The 7391-nt window shown below is 35.3% G+C and overlaps 1 non-coding gene across 1 annotated transcript; it reads right to left on the bottom strand.

The window, feature by feature from the left end:
* Positions 1-2059: 2059 nt before the first annotated feature.
* Positions 2060-2166, bottom strand: LOC136215978 (small nucleolar RNA R71). Its single transcript, XR_010682979.1, has one exon. It is a non-coding gene; the product is annotated as a small nucleolar RNA R71 (small nucleolar RNA).
* Between the last annotated feature and the right edge of the window lie 5225 nt (positions 2167-7391).

Below are 7391 nucleotides of genomic sequence, written 5' to 3'. Positions count from 1 at the left end.
AATCCAAATAGGAGTAAAAAGAGCTCAAAAATAGAAGAAAAACCCTACAAAAGGAGTCGAAGACGACGAAAATTAATAACGCCAAGTCGAGGACACGAACGAAAGCCGGAGAGGTGAAAAACGCTCAATGTCGCGACCGCGGCCCCCACATTCTCGGTCGCGACACGCGTTCCTCAGCCCTCTTTCCCTTCGTCCGAAGACCAAATTGATGCTCCCCCATTCTCGGTAGAGAATTTAATATTCTCGGTACGAGCAGGAGATTTTAGAAGCCTAGTTACACACTTTCGTTTTCGACGAAACGCGATCGTTCGGGTGGATAAAGACGTCCTTTCGCAGCGGACACGATCCTTCGCAACAGATACGATCCTTCACAAACGGACACGACACTTCAATCAAGACTCTTCAACATCTATAAATAAAGAGTTGATGGATAGTGTGATATGTGTAGAAGAAAGAGATTAGTATAGAATTTATGCAAAAATTCCGAATCAAGTGATTCAGAAGTTAGATTTCGATTCTGTAAAAAGCAATATGATGTACACACATTGTTTACTAAATAATAACAAACTCAGTAGCGTTTAGACATTGTTCCAGTTTAGTTTACATTTTGGTAGTAGACCGACCCAGTCTCTATTACGAAGATTCAACGAGAAGATTGAGTAGAGGATCCGCCCCTGAGCCTGACAAACTCTAACGAAACCCAAGGAAAGGATTGACAACCCGTTCACTTGCACGCCGTCGAATGTTTCCATGCTCCATGTTCTCTGTAAACTTGTATCAATTTATATTTCATCTAATAAAGTCTGTTCTATTCGATAGATTTTTATGCAGCACTTATGGTAACCAATCCACTAAAGTGACTGCTGGTGTTTTCATTAAAACGTAGTTTAATTCAAAATCTTTACAAGGAAACTTTGTTGAACACTTAGGCAAATTATTATCTCGGTAGAGTTTTAATTTGGTTAAGGGCAATTATCCCGGATAAGGGTTTTGTCGCGTTCAAAGCCTATTAATTAGAGGTTCCGTCATTTATTTCATCTTTATAATTCGTACAAAGTTTAAAGTTGTTTTCTTTGCTTAATGCAAACAAATATACTTGTTTACTTTTCTAAAGTACTAAAACGTTCCTGTTTTGCAAATTCATTCTTAAATCAGATATTTTCTAACATCTTCATACTCTAATCTAATTCTTATTCTAGCAATTTCAAAACCTAAACCGATTAAACGATTTTTCCATATTATAAACCTAAAAGTAAATTTAACCGATTCAGAATAAGTTTTGTTAAAAAAACGTTCCCTGTGGGATCGATATCTTTTATTACTACAAGCATATATCGTGCACTTGCGGAAATCGCTCAACAAGTTTTTGGCGCCGTTGCTGGGGAACGCCAAAATTTTTGACAAAATTTTAAATTTTTCGTGTTTTATTACGAATCTAGGTTTATTCATACTTATTCAAACTTTTATATTTTATTTATTTTCAATTACTAACATATTTATTTTTCAAATTCTGTTTTATAGGTAGTTTCTGTTCGTGCGAAATTTCAAGTTCATGCGCAGTTCTCGAAGTTCAGGCACGTCACCAGATCCTATTGACCCAGAAATTGAAAGAACTCTTAAAAAGAACAAGAAAGAAAAGAAAAAGAAAAACAAAACCCCAATAAAAACTAAAATTACCGAGCCAGAAGTTATGGCCACACTTATGGATTACGCTAGGCCAGGAGTGGTCGGTGTAACAAACAGTATAGTTAGACCCCAAATTAATGCACATCATTTTGAAATTAAGCCTGCATTGCTTAATATGTTGCAAAATAATGTAACGTTTTATGGGTTACCTAACGAAAATCCTAATACCCATTTGACAAATTTCTTAGAAATTTGTGACACTTTTAAAATTACTGATGTAACTGCAGAAGCAATCAAACTTCGCCTTTTTCCTTTTACTTTGAAGGATCGAGCCAAAGAATGGTTAACTTCTATGCCAGCCGCATCAATTGAGACTTGGGAGCAATTAGCCCAAGCATTTTTATCAAAATTTTTTCCTTTAGCAAAAACCGCAAGAGTCATTAAAGAGTTAACATCTTTTTCTCAAAATGATAATGAAACTCTTTATGAGGCTTGGGAACGTTTTAAAGAACTTCAACGTTTATGCCCACACCACCAATTGCCCGCCGAACTTTTAATGCAAACATTTTACAATGGACTAAATCCTACAACTAGAGGTTCATTGGACGCTATGTCTGGAGGGTTATTCATGAAGAAAACATCTGCCCAAGCAAGAGAACTTTTGGAGGAAATGGCAATCAACAGCTGTATGTGGCCCGCAGAACGTGGACACGTACCATCAGCGAAACCATCATCCTCAACAACATCATCAGTTAAAGGTATAGTGAATCTTGATCCAGTAGCGATGTTGCAAGCCCAATTTTCTGCCTTATCGCACAAAATTGATAGGTTTATGGCACCATGTGATTCTAATGGTAAGCCAATCCAAACAGATGTGGATTACGAAGGTATGAGTGAAATTGAACAGGTAAATTTTGTCCAAGGGCAAAACCAAAATAATAACCCTTATTCCAATACATATAATCCTGGATGGAGAAATCATCCTAACTTTAACTGGAGAGACAATAATAATGTTAATGCTAATCAAAATCGTACTACTAATTATCAAAATCAATCAAGAGATTCGATTAGCATTTTATCTTCTAAAATCGACAAATTTATTGATGCTATGAGCGGAAAAATAAGTAATCACGACGATGGTTTTAAACGGATCGAGAATAAATTCGATCAGCTTATTAAAAATCAATCATCTAGCATCCATAATTTGGAGATTCAAATTGGACAACTCGCTAAATCAATTCCATCCCGCAAAGAGGGAAGTCTTCCAAGCCATACGGAAGAAAATCCGAAAGAGCATGTTAAGGCTATCACTCTTCGTTCAGGGAAAAATTACTTAGGCCCGGAAATGCCCGGAAATTCAACTTTACCTGGAACTGATTTATCGAAGCCCAAAGAAGATACATTAAAACAAAAAGATACACCAATTGACTCTAGTACAAAAACTTTTGTACCCAAACCACCTTTTCCACACAAAGTCCGCAATAAGGACTATGACAAACAACTTTTAACATTTTTAGACAAACTTAAGAATTTGCATATTAATTTAACGTTTATGGATGCGATTACACAAATTCCCAATTATGGTAAATTCCTCAAAGATTTAATTTCAAAGAAAATCAGTTGGGAAGGAATTTCATCCATTTCACTAACTGAAGATTGTAGTTCAATTGTGTCAAGTAATTTGCCCACAAAACTCAAAGATCCCGGATGTTTTACCATTCCGTGTAAATTGGGAGATATTGAATTTCCCAGTTGTCTCTGTGATTTAGGAGCAAGCATTAACTTGATGCCATTATCTATTTTTAATAAGTTAGGCTTAGAAGAAGATATCAAACGTACCAATATGGTTTTGCAATTAGCGGATCAAACCACTAAAAGACCATACGGTATAATTGAAGATGTTTTAGTTAAAGTTGACAAATTTATTTTTCCTACCGATTTCGTTATTTTAGATTTTGCTTATGACGTAAACTGTCCGCTAATCTTTGGTAGACCGTTCATGAACACGGGATGTGCTCTAGTTGATGTGTCGGAAGGGAAAGTAGTTTTAAGAATAGGCGATGATAAGATTGAGTTTGATATGAATCAAGCGATGAAATATCCTATGGAGGATTTCGCTTGTATGAAACTTGATTTAATTGAAGAATGTGTAAATGACATTGTTCAAAAAGAAGAAATAATAGAACCTATAATGAGTGAGGAATTAGAAGATAAGGACCCAGAACCTTTGATTCGAGAAGATGGACCAGTTCTGCCTTCAATTATAGTTCCACCTAAATTAGAACTTAAAGAATTACCAAGTCATTTGAGGTACGCTTTCTTAGGCGAAGGCGATTCTCTACCTATTATTATCTCTAACAAATTAACACAAGTCCAAGAAGAGAAATTGAAAGAAGTTGTTAGAAATAGGATAGGAAGTATGGGTTGGCAAATTTCAGACTTAGAAGGTATTAATCCGAGCATTGTAATGCACAGAATTCACTTAGAAGAAGATAAGCCACCTAAAGCGGATAGGCAAAGACGCCTAAATCCGAATATGAAAGAAGTAGTAAAAAATGAGATTACTAAACTTCTGGACAATGGAATCATCTACCCTATTTCGGATAGTGAATGGGTTAGTCCAATCCATTGCGTACCTAAAAAAGGAGGCATAACAGTTGTAAGGAATGAAGAAGGTGAATTAATACCTACGCGAACCACCACTGGTTGGAGAGTTTGTATAGATTATAGAAATCTAAATAAAGCAACTAGGAAAGATCATTTTCCTCTTCCTTTCATTGATCAAATGATCGAAATGATAGCTGGTCATGCTTTCTACTGTTTTCTAGATGGTTACTCCGGATTCTTTCAAATATACATTTACCCGGATGACCAAGATAAAACAACCTTCACATGTCCTTACGGAACATTTGCATATAGGAGAATGCCCTTTGGTCTATGTAACGCACCTGCAACATTTCAACGTTGTATGACTGCGATTTTTAATGATTTCATTGAAGATATCATGGAAGTTTTTATGGACGATTTTTCAGTTTATGGAGATTCTTTTGATTCGTGCCAAGAAAACTTGGATAAAGTTTTGTCTAGGTGTGAAGAAACAAATTTGTTATTAAAATGGGAAAAATGTCATTTCATGGTTGACGAAGGAATTGTTTTAGGTCACAAAATATCTGAAAAAGGATTAGAAGCAGATAGAGCAAAAACCTCAATAATAGAGAAATTACCCCCTCCAACTACTGTTAAGGGAGTAAGATCATTTTTAGGACATGCTGGTTTTTACAGAAGATTTATTAAGAATTTTTCTATAATTTCCAAATCACTTACTAATTTACTCATGAAAGATTCAACCTTTGATTTTAATGAAGAATGCGTTAAAGCTTTCGAAACATTGAAAACGGCTTTAGTCAGTGCACCTATTATTGCTAAACCCGATTGGGATTTACCCTTTGAAATTATGTGTGATGCAAGTGACTTAGCTGTCGGATGTGTTTTAGGACAAAGGAAGGATAAGAAACTTCATGTCATTTATTATGTAAGTCACACACTGTCTGGTGCACAATTAAACTACACCACAACAGAAAAAGAAATGTTAGCTGTAGTTTTTGCATCTGACAAGTTTAGGTCATATTTATTAGGTTCAAAAGTTATTATTTATACTGATCATGCAGCATTAAGATATTTATTTGCTAAAAATGATGCAAAACCACGTCTAATTAGATGGGTTTTATTATTGCAAGAATTTGATTTAGAAATTAAAGACAAAAAGGGAGTAGAAAATCTTGTCGCCGATCATCTATCGAGACTTGAAGATGAAAACGGTCCTATAGGTGAAACTATCGGTATACGAGATGATTTCCCTGATGAACACCTCTATCAAATAAAAAGTGCCATGTCACCATGGTATGTAGATATTGCTAATTATCTTGCAGCCAATATTGTTCCGGAAGGATTAGATTTCCAACAAAAGAAGAAATTTTTCTTCGATATTAAACAATATTTTTAGGAAGATCCCTTTTTGTTCAAGACTTGTGGTGACGGGATAATTAGGAGATGCGTTGGTGAAGATGAATACGAATCCATAATATCGGAATGCCATTCTAGCTCTTATGGAGGACATAATGGAGTTAACAAGACAGCAGCTAGAATATTTGAAAGTGGTTTCTTTTGGCCTACGATGTTTAAGGATGTCCGTTCATTTATTACTCGTTGTGATAAGTGCCAAAGAACAGGAAATCTAGGAAGGAAGGATGAGATGCCCCTCACAACCATATTAGAAGTTGAAGTTTTCGATATGTGGGGAATAGATTTCATGTGACCTTTTCCCCCTTCTAATGGTAAAACTTACATATTAGTTGCCGTTGATTATGTTTCAAAGTGGGTTGAAGCAATTGCAACCCGAACGATTCTAAAGTTGTCATTAGTTTTCTTGACGATATATTTTGTAGATTTGGTTGTCCAAGAGTCATCGTTAGTGATGGTGGTACTCATTTTATAAACAAGAGTTTTGAAACGCTTATGAAAAAATATGGAGTACGCCACCGCGTATCAACGCCGTACCATCCTCAGTCAAATGGTCAGGCGGAGATATCAAATAAAGAACTCAAATGGATTCTCGAGAAAACAGTTTCATCTTCTAGAAAAGATTGGTTTTCTAAACTCAATAATGCGTTATGGGCATACCGTACTGCATTTAAAACACCAATAGGAATGACTCCGTACCGCTTATTGTATGGGAAGGCATGTCATTTGCCAGTCGAATTAGAACATAAAGCCTATTGGGCCATTAGAGAACTTAACTTTGATTTACAACAAGCAGGTAAGAAACGTTTGCTCAATTTGAATGAGTTAGATGAGTTACGTCATCTATCTTACGAAAATGCAAAGATTTATAAAGAAAAAGTGAAAAAATGGCACGATGCCAAAATTAAAGTTAAACACTTTAATGTTGGGGATAAAGTGCTGTTATTTAATTCACGACTTCGTTTATTTCTAGGAAAACTTAAGTCCAGATGGATAGGACCATATTTAGTCGTCAAAACATTCGATTATGGTTCTTTAGAACTGGAAGGTCCTACCGGAGTTCGATTCAAAGTTAATGGTAATCGATGTAAAATCTATTACGAAAATATTTCCCAACTAGGAATTGAGTTCGTAACAAGATTGTCTGACGTATAAATTACTCAGTTTTTCTTAGACAGTTTATTTTGTTTTATTGCTTTTTATATTTTTGTTTATTTTATTTTAAATGCAAATTTTATGATTAGATGACTTTATGTTATGCTTTAAATACATAAAATATTTTTATTTCATGATTTTAGATTTAATTTTTAGAAATTAAGATGAATTTGAAGTTTCAGGAAATTCTCTGCCGAGAATTTAGAATTCCCTGTCGAGAATCCCCTTTTTAAGAATAGTCCAAACAGGTTCGGATTTCTCTGTTCATACCGAGAATTTTAAATTCTCTACCGTGAATCGGAAGGTAGCTTCGATGCCTGATTTCCGCAAGGAAATCAGCATGTCGCGACCGCGGCTTAGCCATTCTCGGTCGCGACACACGTGTTTCCTGCGCTATCAGGTCTGAAACATTCTAACCCCTTCAACGAACCTCTTGACAAACGAAACCTTAAGTTTCTTCATTCCCAAAAGGTGTAATTTTATACCTTTTCATAATTAAAACAATACCTCTTTTCATCTTAAACTCTTATAAATTAATCCTAGAGGATTCAAAGTTCTGTTACAATTCATTTCATCTTTGTCAGAACTCT

The sequence above is a fragment of the Euphorbia lathyris genome, chromosome 1 (genome assembly GCF_963576675.1).
Source record: "Euphorbia lathyris chromosome 1, ddEupLath1.1, whole genome shotgun sequence".
NCBI lineage: Eukaryota > Viridiplantae > Streptophyta > Magnoliopsida > Malpighiales > Euphorbiaceae > Euphorbia > Euphorbia lathyris.
The sequence above is the reverse complement of the archived record's forward strand: the minus strand, read 5'-3'. Positions and strand labels throughout refer to the sequence as shown.